This window comes from Grampus griseus (assembly GCF_964374135.1).
Source record: "Grampus griseus genome assembly, chromosome: 13".
Classification (NCBI taxonomy): domain Eukaryota; kingdom Metazoa; phylum Chordata; class Mammalia; order Artiodactyla; family Delphinidae; genus Grampus; species Grampus griseus.
Window position 1 is genome coordinate 62463201 of NC_139007.1, and position 19285 is coordinate 62482485.

Genomic DNA, 19285 nt, shown 5'->3' on the forward strand with positions numbered 1-19285 from the left:
TAAATATGGTCACCCATCAGGTTGTAAGCTATACCCAAGGTGGGGGGAGGGAGGGTGATGGCTTCTGTTTAGTGTTGAAGCAGAAACTGAATGTCCATAGAGAGAGTTCCTGAATTGCACAGAGGGCTGGCCACAGCCCAGCCACTAGAAAACCTCTGCGGTTACTTCTAGGTTCTCTGCCTCTGTGCCGTTGCCGTGGGACTCTTCCAGTAACTGGTAGATAATTCATTGTGTGTAGTTGGGTGAAGTGAGGGTCGGAAAGGCAGTCCCCAGGAAAGGTCTGGCCTTCAGAAAAGGCCACGTTTGTGTGCTTCTCCACAACAGGAGGCTACGGAGTTCTCCGGCCTGGGATCCCCTAGTGTTCTTGCCCTTGCAGAGTCCGCAGGCTCTGACTTGGGGGTGGGGTGGGGAGAATGGAGCCAGGAGAAAGGGGCATTGCAGGATTCTCTACGCAGCAGCCAGGCCCTTGGAAAGGGGGCGGGGCTACTTGTGATCTGGGCTTGAAGCTCCCACTGCCAGCTTCACAGGACCCCACTCTTGTCTTTATCCCTGAAAAATCCTTCTAAAGCACTATATGATATTAATGTTCTATCAGCTTTCCATGTATTTGTTTATTCTTTGTTAAGGTGCCTGCCTGACCTGGGCATGAGGTTTCATCACACCTTGCATGCCTTTTTTTTTAATTTTTAAATTGATGTATAGTTGACTTACAATATTGTGTTAGTTTCAAGTGTACAGTAAAGTGATTCAGTTTCAAATATGTATATATTCTTTTTCAGATTCTTTTCCATTATAGGTTATTACAAGATATTGAATATAGTTCTCTGTGCTATACAGTAGGTCCTTGTTGTTTATTTTATATATAGTAGTGTGTATATGTTAACCCCAAACTCCTAATTTATCCCTCCCCCCTTCGCTTTAACCATAAGTTTGCTTTCTATGTCTGTGAGTCTATTTCTGTTTTGTTAATAAGTCTATTTGTATCTTTTTTTAGATTCCACGAGTAAATGATACCATGTGATATTTGTCTTTCTCTGACTTACTTAGCTTAGTATGATAATCTCTAGGTTCATCTGTGTAGCTGCAAATGGCATTATTTCATTCTGTTTTATGGCTGAGTAATATTCCATTGTATATATACCACATCAAAAAGACAACATACGAAATGGGAGAAAATATTTGTAAACAATGTGACCGACAAATATACAAACAGCTTATACAGTCTAACATAAAAAAATCCAAACAACCCAATCAAAAAATCGGGAGTAAACCTAAATAGACATTTCTCCAAAGAAGACATACAGATGGTCAACAGGCACATGAAAAGATGTTCAATATCACTAACTATTAGAGAATGCAAATCAAAACTACAACAAGATATCCCCTCACACCAGTCAGAATGGCCATCATCAAAAAGTCTACAAATAATAAATGCTGGAGAGGGTGTGGAGAAAAGGGGACCCTCCCACACTGTTGGTGGGAATATAAATTGATACAGCCACTATGGAGAACAGTATGGAGGTTCCTTAAAAACTAAAAACAGAGCTACCATATGATCCAGCAATCCCACTCTTGGGCATATAACCAGAGAAAACTCTAATCTGAAGAGATATATGCACCCAATGTTCAGAGTAGTACTATTTACAATAGCCAAGACATGGAAGCAACCTAAGTGTCCATTGACAGAGGAATGGATAAAGAAGATGCGGTACATATACGTGCATTTGATGATTATCTGGGTGATGAAGAAATGAGTGCAGGCCATTCCCTAGATATGAGACACTGCAGCAATTAATTAAGCACTTAATGACTATTTTCTTAAGATGGATAGGAGTGACAGCAGTGCCCAGAGGAAAATGAGGTCCTTCCACTGCATTCAGCCAGAGAGTGGAAAGGTCATGCTAGAAGAAACAAGGGCAATTATGCTCCCAAATGTGTCCCACATACCATAGGGATGTTGAAATGACTTAGGTGTGAAGAGGAACATTTCCAAATGTAATTGTTGTGTACATATTTTCAAGTGTGCTAGAAATCCATGGCTGGTGTATTAAATATATTTGCTTAGAATGAAGCCAAAGCAATTACTTAAGTTAAAAAAGTAGGTAGGTTAGAAAAATGACAGCTGGTACTAAGTGCAGTGTGCCTAGTCTTGTACTAAGTGCTTGATAGGTAGTCCCTCATTTAACCTTCTCACAGCCATCCTATGAGTTGAATTCCATTTTACAGGAAACTAAATTAGAGCAGAGAAAAATTGCATAACTTGACCAAATGCACACAGTTATAAGGGGCAGACCTGTCTGGTTGCAGACAAACTCAGATCTGTCGGATTTCAGAATCTGGACCCGGAACACCGTGAGATACGGCTCTCCAAAATGTAAGTCTGGACCCAGAACACCGTGAGATGCGGCTCTTCAAAATGTAATCACTCCTCCTCCCCAACAGAGGGGCTTTGTTTCTGCTGGATCCCACAGTAGGGCCTTAACAAATCTTTGATGAATGGATGAATGAAAGAATGAGTAGCACATGATAGATGCTGATTGAGGCAAAAGTCATAAGGTGGTACATGGATGCCTGAAGCTTAGGAAACCCTGACCTAGTTTAATGGTTTCAAAGTGTGTTCTCAGGAACTCTCCTGGGATTCAAGCCGCAGAGGAGCCTCTGGGGCTGCTATGAGAAGCGGGGGAGGTCAAGAGGCAGGTTTCCAGCCCATTCTATCAGCTTTAACCAGGGCAGCTCTCTTTGTTTTTAACGTTTATTTCCCCTCCTCCCACTTTAATTTTTGAAAGTCTTTACTGCTGTTGCAATCAAGACAAAACAAAGCAAAAATCAAACAAACAACAAATAACGCCTCACAACGAAAACCTCCCAGTGATCCCAGTGCAATAACCTCATGATACAGATGAAGAAACAGTCCCAGAGAAGGAAAGTTTAGAACAAAGCCAGAACTTGAATCCAGTCTCTCTGACCCTTATCCCAGTGCTTATTCCATCACACTGAGAAAGTGATATTTGAAGTTTTGTTGGAAAACATCATTGTAGTACTGATGTCTGTATCTAGTATGTGGAAAGATAGCTGTAGGGTCCAACCCTGACCTACACAGAGATGCATTTTAAATGCTAGGTATTCCCCTCTACAGAAATGTCTTAGGTGAGTTCAATTCCCACCATTCACTTGCATAAAGAACAGGTAATTTGGAAGCATAAATTTAGGAGGAGTAGGCGGAATTAGCCAATCCGATCTTTCAAAAAGGGTTTAGTACACATTGTAACAAAATATATTGCTCAAACGAAGGTGACTTAATAAATCATAGTTCAAACCCTAAACATAGATAAAAGATAACGTTATTACATAATACATGGTGAGTGCAAGATGAACTGTAGACAAAAAGTGATTAGTTAAGCAATAGGAAGAAAGTCCTTCCAACTAGGGTGGCTTCAGTGCTTTAAGATACCAGCAACTCCTGAGGGGACCTTGAAGGATTGATGGGGTCCAAGCATTCATGATATAGGGAGGGGGAAGACTTTGGGGAAGGCAGGTAAGGATTTTGGAAATACTTTTATGATTGGAGCTGGGGCATTGGGCTGGGTAGCTGATGAGTGTGGTAACATCTTTGAGGCAGAACATCTGTTATACTGTTTACTTGAACTAAATGATGGGAAAGAATTTTTAAACATTTAAAATAATGTGGAAATCAAAGAGGTATGCATTATTGTCAATAATAGTAAATTTATCATTTAAAAATACAGTTTCCTTCAACTATATGCAATGTAAGATTTTTATTCTTTAAGATCTATTATTGTTTTAAAATCACATATTTGTCCAATTTTATGGAATAAATGTAAATTGTTAAATGTAAATCAATTTTAAAAATCAAAATCCTGGTTCAAAGGAACTGGAGATTTTTTTACTTAACATAATCATACTGTGAATTTTTTTCATTAAGTAATGAATCACTGTACATAAAAAATTACAAGTTTTGTGTTTTAGAGGAAATAGGACTTGACACATTCATTCTAAAAATAAGACTTATTGTGAAGAATAATTTGTGAGATTACTAAGAAAACTCAGAAAAGATAAGTAATGAGGGAAAAGTACTGAGGATTAAATCAAAAAACCTTAATATAATAGCTTTATACTCATACAATAATACACATGAATCAATGGAACCAAAATACGTACTAGTTCATAAGGGGATTTTATATGTGATACGGAGGGTACATTACTTTCCTAGGGCTGCTGTAATGAAGTACCACAAACCGAGTGGTTTAAAACAACAGAAATTTATTGTCTCACAGTTCTGGAGGCTAGAAGTCCAAATTCAAGTTGTCAGCAGGACAGTGCTCCCTCTGGAGATTCTGAGGAAGAATCCTCCCTTGCTTTTTCCTAGCTTCTGATAGTTGGTGGCCATCCTCGGTGTTCCTTGGCTTGTGGCAACATGACTACAGTCTCTGGAGCCGCCTTCATATGGCCGTCTTCGCCCTGTGTATCTTAGTCTTCACTTGGAGTTCTCCTCTCTGTCTGCTTCTTTTCTTCTTATAAGGGCAAGCATCTTATTGGATTAAGGGCCCATCCTACTCCAGCGTAACCTTAGCTTAACTAACTACGTTCTCAATGACCCTATTTTTTTTTTTTTGCGATACGCGGGCCTCTCGCTGTTGTGGCCTCTCCAGTCGCGGAGCACACGCTCCGGACGCGCAGGCTCAGCGGCCATGGCTCACGGGCCCAGCAGTTCTGTGGCATGTGGGATCTTCCCGGACCGGGGCACGAACATGTGTCCCCTGCATCGGCAGGCGGACTCTCAACCACTGCGCCACCAGGGAAGCCCAATGATCCTATTTTTAAATAATGTCATTATGAAATACTGAGGCTTAGGACTTTCAACGTATCTTTCTGGAGGACACATTTCAATCCATAATGGATGGTATCACAAAATTGTAGGGAAAGAAACCATTGCTCAAGAAATGACAATTTATTTAACTCTTTTGGACAAAAAATAAAGTTGGTTGGACACACCTTACACTTCAGCCCCAAATAAATTTCAAATGGATTAAAATTAAACCTAAAATATGAAAAAGTAAAACAGAAAAATAGAAGAAAAATGACTACATCCTAGGAGGTCAAAGACTCTAACTATAGAAGCAGTAGTAGATGTTTGTCTAAATTTGTCAGAAACCCTTAAAATTAAAAAAATGAAAAAAAATACTAAGGCAGGGAAAACACTTGCAATAAATATGACAAACATATGCAGAATTCTTCAAACTCAATAAGAAAAACACTAATGCAACAATAGAAAAAAGTGATAAAATTGTGAACAGTTAGTATATTTCAATCAGACTTTAATGTAACATATTCAAAAATAAATTTAATGCAAAACCTGCATAAACAATAGGATAACCATGAAAAGTATGTCTAAATATATGAGCAGAAAAGACCTGAAGGTAAATACCTCAAAATGTCAACAGGGGTTTTCCCTTGGTGCTGGAATTACTGTTGATTTTTATTTTCTTCCGTATATTTTCTGTATCTACCCAATACACATGTATTCTTTTTACAGATAAAAACATTTTTCTTTTAAAGGCTACCCACTCCAATTTATTTCTGTGCAAATAAAGATTGCTAAAATTGAATTGCTTAATGTAAAATTATAGCCCTAGTATACTAAATTAGTTTTCCAAACTGATGTAACAGAAATCCAAAAATGCACAAAGTTGGCTCGAGACTGCTTGTATGTTAGAGATATATGTGTGTCATATCATTTTTTTGGTTTTATTGCATATCTGAATGTTCTGAATTTCCTTTTCAGAACAAGTAGTACATACCAGCATTAGTTTTGATGCTTTAAATGGGCCCTTTAAGTGGCTTGGCTTCCCAAGAGAAGTTCTTTGAATATCTCAGATCATGGGAACGAGGGTCGGGAATATGCAGACAGAGACTTCAGGTAGAATTTGGCTTTTAGACAACTTGCCCCAACTTGGGGGACCTTTTTTATACTCCAAGGTGCTCTTCTCTCCCTCTCTTCAGTCAGATTCCAGTTGTTGCCTTTCTAGTGCCTCTGACTGGACTATAAAAGCAGAGCTGTTAGTCACCCAGTCACTGGTGTGCATCTCTGCTAGTATCTTAAATGAAGACCTAAGGAATTTTTGGTTGTGGGAAGCTGTGTGTGTGTAGGTTGTACAGAGGGTGGGGAGAGGACTTCTTTTTCTTTTTGAGGTGAAAAAAATTTCCGGTAATCTTCATTGCCATTGTTCTGATTTCTCTTTACTCCTCCAGAAAGGTTAATGACTCTTTGAACAAAGTTGCCCCAATTCACAGTACCCAACACTTGGGAAGTGACCAAAGGTAGCAAGGGAACTATGCCTGTATATTACAGGATAGCAAGTTTGGAGGAAGTTGAGCACCATCCCTTTTTACTTTTTTAAAAATTAATTAATTAATTTTTGTCTGTGTTGGGTCTTCGTTGCTTCACGCAGGCTTTCTCTAGTTGTGGCGAGCGGGGGCTACTCTTCGTTGCAGCGCACGGCCTTCTCATTGCAGTGGCTTCTCTTGTTGCGGAGCACGGGCTCTAAGCGTGTGGGCTTCAGTAGTTGTGGCACGCGGGCTCAGTAGTTGTGGCGCATGGGCCTAGTTGCTCCGCGGCATGTGGGATCTTCCCGGACCAGGACTCAAACCCGTGTACCCTGCATTGGCTGGCAGATTCTTAACCACTGGGCCACCAGGGAAGTCCCAGACCACCATCCCTTTTGACCCGTAAAATAAAATATACTCAGGATTATAGTGTCTTTAACCCACATCTCTGGTTTGTGACTGAGTTGGGGGCAGATCTGCATTTTACTTGCAGATGGTCACTTAATATTTGTCTCATGAGTTTCATCGTTCTTGCCTTAATGGGATGATATAATTAATATAGTCAAATTGCATCACGAGGCTAGCTGACCATACATAAATTGTTAAATATAAATGGATAAACAGAGGTTCATTTTTTCCAACTGGCCCCATCTGATGGCAAAGGAAGTAGAACTGCCAAAAGCTAAGCCTGTGTTTTGAAATCAAGTAATTATTCCGGGTGGAGAAACTGACACAGGAAGGCACAGTGGCAAGCCAAGCATACCCCCGCCTAATGGGGTGTGTGGCATGTTAAACTGCCTTAAATTCCCTGAAGTGGTAGGTCTCTGGCAGGCTGAAAACAAAAGTCAGGAAAGTACTGATTCAAAATGTATTGGTCATCTCTATTTGGAAGTGGATACTTTAAGCCAATCCCCCTTAGCATTCCTGTACTTTCATAACTCTTGTTGCCTTTTCCGTAATTCTGGAGACATGACCTTTTTCGTTGGCCAGGTTCTAGACTAGAAGAAATTGTGCATCCAGCTCTGGCATTTGTCCCTTTGGAAAACGAGTGAACTACTCAAAACTGTCTAAAAATCCTTTCTCAAATCTCCAGAGGAGATGATTTTCTCCTAGACTACGCAACCCAGCTATTGATACCCTCTCCCTGTGTCTGGCTGGTTAATTAACCTGGGCATGAAATTCTGGGGCGTCCCTCGCCTTTCATTCTCTCTCCCTCCCATTTTGCTTTTCTTCTCTTCTCTTCCTTCTTTCTCAAAGCAAAACACATTCCTCAACTTGCCTCTTGAATCTCAATTTAGCACTTTTCTCACTTGAAGCCTGATCTTGAGGTCTTGTCTTACCCTCAGTCCCAATCAGTTTATCAAAATATTTTTTCCAAATAAACATAGAGCACTTCCTCAGAGGAATTCCAGTGAGTAAATTTTCTCTGTCTCATTCCATTTATAACAGTGATGTTATGGAACTTGAAAAGTATAATATTAAAGACAAAACGTTGCCTTACTTAAAAGATAAACAATATTTATGATGCAATCCTTATGTATTGATCACTCTCCAAGTGATTTCCTTGCCTTCTCTTACTAGCTAACCTTTCTGGCAACCCTAAAAAATAAATGTTTTATTCCCTGTTATTAAGCAACTTGTCCGAAATCACACAGCTAGTAAATGGTGAAACTGGGATTTGGACGTAGGAGTTTGGTTTTTACTATGACATACACTTACATCTAGGGAGGCATGAAGGACATTAATTTTTTTAAATTTCTTTTTGACATTAAGTTTTGAACAAGGTATGAACAGAGAAGCAGGAGAGAGTATTAGATAAGTAAAATATATTTGGGAATAGGTACTCAAAAACTGCTTTATTAATTTATTAAATATTCTCTATTTTAGAATTGCTTTTTTTCATTGCTATAAAATTATTTTATTGTCATCATTCATTCATATATTGAGCATTTTTGCATTCCTTTTTATTTATTTATTTTTTAGTTTATTCTTTTTTATTGAATGAAAGATTTTTTTTTAAACATCTTTTTTGGATATAATTAGTTTACAATGGTGTGTTAGTTTCTACTGTATAACAAAGTGAATCAGCTATACGTAAACATATATCCCCATATCTCCTTCCTCTCGTGTCTCCCTCCCACCCTTCCTATCCCACCCCTTTAGGTGGACACAAAGCACCGAGCTGATCTCCCTATGCTATGTGGCTGCTTCCCACTAGCTATCGATTTTACATTTGGTAGTGTACATATGTCCATGCCACTCTCTCGCTTTGTCCCAGCTTACCCTTCCCCCTCACTGTGTCCTCAAGTCCATTCTCTACAACTGCATCTTTATTCCTGTCCTGCCCCTAGGTTCTTCAGAACCATTTTTTTGTTTAGATTCCATATATATGCGTTAGCATACGGTATTTGTTTTTCTCTTTCTGACTTACTTCACTCTGTATGACAGACTCTAGGTCCATCCACCTCACTACAAATAACTCAGTTTCGTTTCTTTTTATGGCTGAGTGATATTCCATTGTATATATGTGCCACATCTTTATCCATTCATCTGTCCATGGACACTTAGGTTGCTTCCATGTCCTGCCTATTGTAAATAGAGCTGCAATGAACATTGTTGTACATGACTCTTTTTGAATTATGGTTTTCTCAGGGTATATGCCCAGGAGTGGGATTGCTGGGTCGTATGGTAGTTCTATTTTTAGTTTTTGAAGGAATCTCCATACTGTTCTCCATAGAGGCTGTATCAATTTACATTCCCACCAACAGTGCAAGAGGGTTCCCTTTTCTCCACACCCTCTCCAGCATTTATTGTTTGTAGTGAATGAAAGACTCTTTAAATTCTATAGTGCTTTACAATTTTCAAAAGTTTCACACACATGATTTCATATAATCTCATAATAACTCTTTTTTAAATGCTCTGCCCCTATATTGCCCCTCCTCCCTTCCCTCTCCCCATGGGTAACCACTTGTTTGTTCTCTATATCTGTGAGTCTGCTTCTTTTTAGTTTTATTCACTAGTTTGTTGTAGTTTTTAGATTCCATATATAAGTGATATCATACAGCATTTATCTTTCTCTGTCTGACTTATTTTAATGCCCCCCAAGTCCATCCATGAAGCTGTAAATGGCAAGCCTTCATTCTTTTTTATGGCTGAGTAATATTCCATTGTGTATATACACCACATCTTCTTTATCCATTCATCTGCTGAAGGACAATTACATTGCTTCCATACCTTGGTAATTGTAAGTAATGCTGCTATGAACATTGGGGTGAATGTATCCTTTTGAATTAATGTTTTTGTTTCTCATTTGGTATGTGAGCTAGTCTAGGCACAAAACAGTTCTTGACTTCAAGTTTGAGTTTTGTCTTCTAACCAGTTCAGAACCCAAGGAGGAAGTTGGGGCGGGGATGGGAGGTGGTGGTTAGGGGTGGCTTTTGTACCCTGCCAAACTCCACTCCTAGCTCCTAAATGAGGGATGGTCCTTCAGTCTCAGCCCTTAGGGCCAGTGCCCCATCCTACCCTGTTGGACATCCCTTTCTATTTAGATACTCATCTCTCCTTGGACTCTCTGTCTCCTCCTTGTTGGGTCTTCTAGCCCCTTCTGACCTCTGCTGCCTCCAGGGAAGAATGCCACTCACTTATCCATTCTGGATGGGGTGGGCTGAAAATGTATAGTATGTGTGACATCTGCAAGGCAATCAGTACATATGCCCCTAGGCTTTCTGTGTAGTTTTTATGCCCTCTCTAGAACTGCGATCCCTAATGCCCTCTTCTCATATCTAGGCTTCTGTAAGTATCAAGCCCAGAAGGGTATATGGTGGTGAGAGTCAGAGGATAGAAACCATTTTTCTTCTATAAGCCATTGCTTTTATATCTCTGTGCTCCTGAATATCAGCAATGAGTATACTTTACTATTATAAAATGTACTTTTTGGCGAATGGCAGAATAGTGACTATTGCTTGGAAGGGACCACATTATTTTATATATATTTTTTTTTGCTTAAAACAACACACTCCAGAAACTGACACACCATTGTAAAGCAATTATACCCCAATAAAGATGTTAAATAAAAAATAAATAAATAAAACGAAAAAACCCAACACACTCATACAATCATTATTACTACCATTATACCATTTTTTTAAATATGAAAGGACTTTCATATATATCATTTTACTTAATCCTCACAACAAGTTTTAGGAAGGTAAGTTAGATATGATTATCTGCTGTGAATCTCAAGTTTGTATGTTCTCCTTATTTCCTATCTACATTTTCTGGCCTGTGATTGTTATGTTCATGAAGATATGCTATCTTACCGTGTCTGGTTAGTTTTTCTAAACTCTTTTCCGTGGATTAACCTCTGTTTTATTCTTTTTTATTTCTTGGATTGACAGGATATAAAAATATTAAATAATAGTTTTACATTTGACATTTTTTATTGGTACTGACTTTAAAGAGAATGGCTCCAATATTTCCCCACCTTTTCCTATTTTTAAATTTTATTTTCCCTTTGTATTTTTTGAATGCTTTATTCTTTTCAGATAGCAAAATTACCATACATCATAAAAATTTTGGAAAATATCTTAAAAAGCACAGAGAAGAAAATAAAAATAAGTTAATATAAAAAACTCCACTTAGAAATAAACCTATAAACTATGTTGTGTCTATTCCTTCTAGCTTCTCATTTCTCTCAATTTTATACTATCATAAATTATTAAAGCTCCCAATTGTTATACATGTTTAATGTTTATAATTTTCCTATATTTTAAGGGATGCCATAATAAACATTTACTTACCTATATATTAGAATACGTCTGGGAAGTTCCTAGTAAAATTGCATAATCAATTTTAAAGCTTTTGATGAATTATACCAGATGGTTATTCAGAAAGTTTTACCAATATATGCTTTTAAAAATGTTGCGTGAGTCTATGTGTTTTACCACGTGCTAAATAATCTTAGGTATAATCATTGTTTCAATCTTTGCCTCCTTGATGAGTAAAGTAATACTTTAGTGTTGTTTCATTTTGTATGTTAAACTCTGATGAGGCTGAGTATTTTTGTGTGTATGAATTGCCTTTTCCCATCCTTGGCTCATTTTTTTTTTAATCGAGGAGCTAATAAAAGAAAAAACCTTACTCTAAGAACTTTCTATACTAAATATATTAATCCCTTGTCGATTACATATTCTAATTAGCCTGTTATTTGCCTTTTTAATGGCATTTTAACAATTTTTTTGAATTTGAAAATTATGAATGGTTATTGAGTTTTACCAAGTATCTTATTGATACTTATTAATAGTTTTTCTTATTTTTAAATCTATACATGTGATACATTGCAGGAAGAAAAAGAAACCATATGTTGGACTATCCTTGTATTCCATAAACTCTTTTAGACATGTCATAATTTTGTTTGAATCTGATGATATTTTTCGGGAGAACAAATCATTTCGTGTTATTAGAGATGCCAATTATTTCCTGCCTTGGGGATTCTTCCGCAGCTGAGCTGTGGCACTGCCTTCCCAACTCCAAGTATCAGGACACTGCTCTAGAATTGGACACCTGACCAGAGGGTTCCCTCAGTAGACTCACCAGAGACCAGGCTGGCATGACTTAGGAACGTGGAATTTTGAGTGATTCAACGGTGAGCACCTGAGCTGCAGGTGTGTTGGGCCACATACAAGATAAACAAGCAGCTATGCAAGAAACCCTGTGGTTCCTGAGAGGTGGGAGTTGCAGGGTGGGTTCTTGAGGGCTCTTGAGTTTCTCAAGTTTCCAATGAGTCTCAAAGGCACCGTCTGCCCCTGGATTCTGAGCCCCTCCAGGGTTCTTTCCTCTCTTTTAAGGTAGTTGGAGATTTCTGACTTACGCAACCAAAAAGCCTTCAGTTGACACTCAGGATGTCACTGGCCTTCTTCAAAAATAGGACAGGGGGCTTCCGTGGTGGCGCAGTGGTTGAGAATCCGCCTGCCAGTGCAGGGGACACAGGTTCGAGCCCTGGTCTGGGAAGATCCCACATGCTGCGGAGCAACTGGGCCCGTGAGCCACAACTCCTGAGCCTGCGCGTCTGGAGCCTGTGCTCCGCAACAAGAGAGGCCGCGATAGTGAGAGGCCCACGCACCGCGATGAAGAGTGGCCCCCGCTCGCTGCAACTAGAGAAAGCTCTCGCACAGAAACAAAGACCCAACGCAGCCAAAAATAAAAAAATAATAAAAAAAAAATACGAAGGGGACGAACTCAGCACTATCTGATCTGGAAGTTTCCCTTAAGCCCCACAGTTCTATAAGTCTATGGAATTAATGGTCCCCTTTATTGGGACAGTTTCTAAACCCAGCTTGGTAGAACTCTGGAATAACAAAGATTCAGTGAAAACCAGGAGCCAGATGGCAATGTGTTAAGACAGACCTCTTAAGACAGGAAGACATTTCCAATTTTCGAAAAATTGTGTTTCCTTAAAACCTGAAGGAGCATTTTACTTCTCAGTCACTCAATTGAATGAGTACCTCTGCTTCCTAAACAGTGTAATTTCAGCTGTCTGTGCTTCTCTTCACGTACCTCAGACTGGGCATCTGGCAGTGACAGGTAATCAAATCATATCGAGGGACACTGAGCCATCTGCCTTGATCTCAGCCCTCAGAACTGAGCTATTGGAAAGGGTTTCAGCTTTTCATCTGCAGCTTGCAAGCCCGCATAGTCCAGTTTTCTCAATGAAAGTATTGATTTAGGCCTTTAAAAATAATTCCCGGCCTTGCTGACATCAAGGAGACGACTCATAGCATCAGGATAAAAGAGAATCAGGCTGTGAATAAAGCCATTCAATTTTCTTTTGCGCACAAAACAGAAGTCTGAAATGCCCGCCTTCAATGGCCAAAAAAGAGCAGCGAGATAATTAGGACTTTAGGATTAAGAAAGCACAGTGTTGGGAGATAATGAGGAGGTTGAGGGTGACAACAATTCCTGGGCTGCTGTCAGACGGGATATATGAAGAGGGATGGAGCTTATGCTCGATGCAAAGAAGGATACCTTTATTTCTGTTAAAGACTTGAATGTACAACAAACATCAAAACTGATTGGCTTTTAAATTACTTTTAAGTCCCTTTAGTATCTTAGTCAGTTTGCTATAGCAGATTCCAATAGACTAGATGACTTAAACAATAAATGTTTATTTCTCATGTTTCTGGAGGCTAGAAGTCCAAGATCAGGGTGCCACGATGCCCTTAGTGAGGGTCCATGTGGTTATGTCCTCACATGACCTTTCCTTGGCATGTGCACAAAAAAAAAGAGGGAGAGAGATCTCATGTCTCTTCCTCTTTTTATAAGGGCACTTATAATCATGGGGACTCCACCCTTAAGGCCTAATTTCCTATTTAGCACCACCAAATACCATCAAACTGGGGACAAAGTGTTTCGACAAAAGAGTTTTGAGAGGACACAAACGTTCAGTCCCTAGCACTTGAGAATATGTATTCTATTCAGGGATCTTTGGATTGCATCTTAGGTTGAGTTTCCCATAAGTGGACCCTGAGATAAGGATTCATGGGAAAGTAGTTTATTAGGAAATGTCCCTAGGAGAAACTGGTAGGGGAGTGGGATTGTGCAAGAGTGTCAGATCAATATCTCACAGGGCATAACTCTTACTCAATCCTGCAGTAAGTAAAACCATCCAGAGTAAGGCAAGGGTTACAAATAGCTCCCAGGGGATGTAAATTCCCGGGTAGTTATAGCTCTTAAGACCAACAGGCTGGGCAGCCTGAGAGTAGTCCTCTAACAAAGAGCTGCAGGTACTGGTTGGTAGGAGTGAAAGCACCTTGAGGGAAGGCCCTTGTGCAGGAAAAGGATCCATAGGGTATGGATGGTGCAAAGACAGCAAGTTGCAAGAAACAAAAACCCACCCAAGGTAACGTAAGCAAAGGGGTATCTCAGTTAAGATTTCATTTGGCTGCATATAATAAGAACTGGATTCAGCACCCAACCAAAAGAATTTATGTTTCTAATAAAATAAGAAGTTCAGAAGTTGGCAGTCTGGGATTGGTGTAGCTGCTTCCTGATGGTATCAGTGAACAGTGTTCCAGCTCAACCTTCTTGCTTTTTGCTTCATGCTTGCAAGACGGCTCTTCTACCTCCAGCCTCATGTGTGCATTCCTGTAGGAAGAAGAAGAGGAACAGAAAGAAGGCCATATGTGTATCAGGAAAACAAACACCAGAAATCTAGAACAGCCTTCTGATTATTTTTTATTGGCTCTGAGTTGCATAATTACCTTTAGATGTAAGGAATTCTGGGAAGTGGCATATGGCTCCCCTGAAAAGACTAACTTTTCTTTTAGTAAAGAAGAGAGAAAGGACAATGACTGGGCATCCAATAGGGGATTTTTTGCAAAAATACAGTGGGCCATCTTATGAGCATCCAAGGACAAGACACAAGCACAGCTTGGATTCCCGAGGGATGGTGCCAGAACTGGCCAATGAGGAGGTTGTGTTTTGTAAATTAAGTCTGAATAGATAATGGAACATGCCTGTGCAAAGAGGAGATATGTGAAGTCACAGCACACACACACACACACACACACACACACACACACGCCCTCATGCACGCTGGCTTAGTCCTGTGGCACTGTGAGCAGTGGCCAATGTTCGTGCTAAGCAGTTAGCCTGGCTGCACACGCCAAGGCTGGGACCTGGGTCCGGATTGGTGGTGATGATGGCGACAGCAGCAGCAGAAGCAGCAATAGTGGCAGCAGTAGCCATAGCTCTGGAGAGAGGAGGGTCCGCGTTTGAAGACGATGCTAGGATCCATGGTGGGTGCCTGTCTGCTGATCTGGTCGTGGAGCCTATCTCTGGGGCACTGACACAAATCTTAAATCTTTGGCCAGGAACTGCTGGAGCTCAGCTGGTAAAACTTTGTCAGCAAATTATTACTAAATAAAAAAAGACACGTGGGCATTGTAATAAAGCCTATCAGTGAGTTGCTAGAATTCTTCATAATTTAAAATTTCTGGTTTTGAAAACTGTTGCAACGTTGCCAAATACATATCCACAAGCCTAGAAATAGAAATTAAACTTAAAGATCATCACATCTGATGGAAAAGAACACTATTGTCATATGAAGCATCAGGTGAACCAATTATTAATGAAGGAAATCATTTTAAAATTAGTTTTCTCTTGTAATGGAAGATACAGTGATAGAATACATAAACAGATGTTTGAATTGTATATAAATCATGAAGTCAGATTTCTGTATAACCCCCACAAGTTACAGGAAATATAAGAGGAAATGTTAACATGCCATTGTTCAAATTTGCATTTAAAATTAAATCCAGACTTACATGAAAGGGATTTGTATGAAGGATCACATTTTTTAAGAAAAACTGTTCTGCAAGAATCATCAGCTCTAGATGTACTGATATTTGTATTTCAAAATAAATAATCAGAAAATTTCCCCAAAGTTTTCACAGCCTATAAAATACTCTTAATGGCTCCAGTAACTGGAGTTATCAGAAGATAGACATGGGCTTCCCTGGTGGCGCAGTGGTTGGAGTCCGCCTGCTGATGCGGGGGACGCGGGTTCGTGCCCCCGTCCGGGAAGATCTCACATGCCACGGAGCGGCTGGGCCCATGAGCCATGGCCGCTGAGCCTGCGTGTCCGGAGCCTGTGCTCCGCAACGGGAGAGGCCGCAACAGTGAGAGGCCCGCGTACCGCAAAAAAAAAAAAAAAAAAAATTCAATCTTGACTTTTCCAAGAGCACCTCACATTGCTTTCAATATCAATTGAAAATGAAGTTGCTAAAAGTATAAATTTTGATGGCCTAATAATTATGTTTGCAGTAGTGAGCCAGAAAAGCCTAATGATCAATCAAGCCACCACACTAATAAACTATTATTTATTGTGTTATATGAGATCGTGACACAAAAGAATATTATTTTGTTCATTTTGTAAGTTCAATTCGTAAATGATTCCTATGTGTCACGATTATTCCCTTGTTATGGACTGAATTCTGTCCCCTGTCCCCAGTTCATATGTTGAAATCCTAATAACCTTCTATGTGACTGTAGTTGGAGACAAGTCCATTAAAGAAGTAATTAAAGTTAAATAAGGCCATAAGGCTTGGGCTCTAATCTCATAGGACAAGTGTCCTTATAAGAAGAGGAAGAGACGCTCGACATGTCTCTCTTTCTGCGTGCACAGAGTAAGGGTTGTATGAGTTACACCAAGAAGGCAGCCATTTGCAAGCCAGGAAGAAAGTTCTTAGCAGAAAGCCTAGCAGCACCTTAATCTTGGACTTCTAGTCTCCAGAACTGTGAGAAAGTAAATTTCTGTTCTGTAAGCCACCCAGTGTGTGGTACCCTGTTAAGGCAGCCTTAGCTGACTAATATACCCCTGTACATTTTATGAATAATTTTAAAGGAAAAATCTTTATATTTTAGTACCTTTAGTGGCATTTTCCCCCTTGCTTTTGAATAAGGGGGTCCACATTTCCATTATGTGCTGAACCCTGCCAATTATATAGCTGGTCATTCTCTGAATTGAGGTCACACTCTGCGTCTCTCCTAGGGTCTCTTCTCTCTGCTTCCTTTCTCTCTAATCAGCTTTTCATGGCTGCATATAACCCAACAGGCCACTTCCATCCCGACTCTACATGACCTTTTAGGTCAAGTGCTCAACATCAACCCATTAGTTTCATCTCAGAGCCCTGACTCTATATTTCCAAGAGAAAGAATCTAACTGGCTTGGCCACACATGTGTTCCTGGATGTCCAGGCCTCCAGCTGCAGGAGCTGAGATGGAAGGCGATTCCAAAGGCTGAGGACTGGGCTTGTGCTCTTAAGTGAGGCAATTAAAATGCATACGTGGGGACTTCCTTGGTGGTCCAGTGGGTAAGACTCTGTGCTCCCAATGCAGGGGGCCCGGGTTCAATCCCTGGTCGAGGAACTAGATCCCGCATACATGCCACAACTAAGACCTGGTGCAGGCAAAATAAATAAGTAAATAAATAATTAAAAAGAAACAATAAAATGCACATGGGGAGGATAACTGGCTTCAATTCCAAGCTCAACTTCTTTTCTAAGGGTGTGCGCTATCTTCACTCCTAAATGTAACCAACCTCAGTTTAAAAAGGAAAAGCAGAAACCACTGCTCTGTGCTAACAAGTATTTCAGGGCTGTGTTGCTCAGTTCTCCATCTACAAAGAACCCATTAAGAATAGGATTAGGTGGAAATTTTCAACAGAATAATGCAATGTCCGTGAATTTTTAGCTGAGGATCCTCAATTCATTCCAACATGGATTTCTGACATACTGTCTCACTTAACATTAAACTGTATTTGAACAAGTTAAACAGCAAAGATATAAACAAAAAGAGCAGCATAAATATTTTCCAATGAGATAAATTTTAATAACATTTTTGGGTTAGATTCATACCTATAATTTTTAAAATGTACTAAAATCAGGAGTCTTGCTATACATTTCCAGAAGCAAACTTGGAAGAGTCCTGTTGAATTAAAAGTACAAATTAAAATCATTGATTACTGACAACTACCATATGCTATCACTTATATGTGGAATCTAAAATATGACACAAATGAACTTATTTACAAAACAGAAACAGGCTCACAGACAAAGAAAACAAAATTATGGTTACCAAAGGGGAAAAGAGATGCGGGAGGGATAGACTAGGAATTTGGAATTAGCAGATACAAATTACTGTATGTAAAATAGATAAACAACAAGGCCCTACTGTACAGCACAGGGAACTATATTCAATATCCTATAATAAACCATAATGGAAAAGAATATAAAAAAGAATATATATATATATATATATATATATAACTGAATCACTTTGCTATACACCAAAAACTAACACAGCATTATAAATCCACTCTGCTTCAATAAAATAATCACCAATTACCAAAAAGTTTAATATAGTCACACCTTAGTTACCTAGAATTCAGGCTTACTGACAACTCCTGCAATCTGGAACCCAGCAATGGAACAAAGTTCCCTGAGGTACTGAGACATCTTTCACAGAATCAGTGCACTGAAGCTCATTTGCGTTAATTGTAGATGCGGGACCCAGTCAAAGCCCGCTCACCCTTACTTTATACTCTCTCTAAATAATTTTGATTTTCTGGTTTGCCAGCCCACAGCAGATTAAAACCAAAAATTTATTAGGATAGTGGAAATAAGTGAATGGAAAGCAGAAATGCTGCTAAAACGTATAAAGTGATTATTGACATTGGAGAGGAAACTGAAAGGAGGAACTGTAAAACCACAGTAGTTTGGAGACATTTAATGCACACATGCACCCATTTTGCATTCTCACATACATTTAATAAACATGAGCCGAGTGCCTCCTATTAGCCCATCACTGTGCTTGGTGTCCAGGAAACTCAGTGCCTACCCACAAGGGCTTATAATCCAGCATAAAGATTGACAAACAAAAATGCCATTATGATATAGTAGGGCGAATGGTTAAGTGCTGGATAAGACTGAGCCCAGGGCCATGAGCCAGAATACATTTAAAGTGTTCCAGGTGAGACGCGAAGAAGCCCTAATTAAGACAGTGGAAATGAAGAAATGTGTGAGATATGAAAGATCAAGGAGGTAGAATTTCCACTTCAGGATGACTGATTAGTTGGGAGAGGTGAGGGAGAAGGAAAAGGCAAGGCTGGCTCTGAGATTTCTGGCTGGCATGAATAAACAGTGAGAGGCTCCAATCTCTCCAATAAGGGCATCACCTTATTACAGCTGACATTTTAAATGAAGACTTGGGAATCATGACATAAGGTCAGGGAAGTATGAAATCCATTTAGTAGTGATTTTCTGTATTGGGGAATAAAACACTTCATTGTAAATGAACGGTATACAGAGAAGTCCTTGTAAGTTCCTTGAGGGCAGGACATACATGATTTATCCTGGTGTCCCCAGTGCCCAAATCTGGTGGG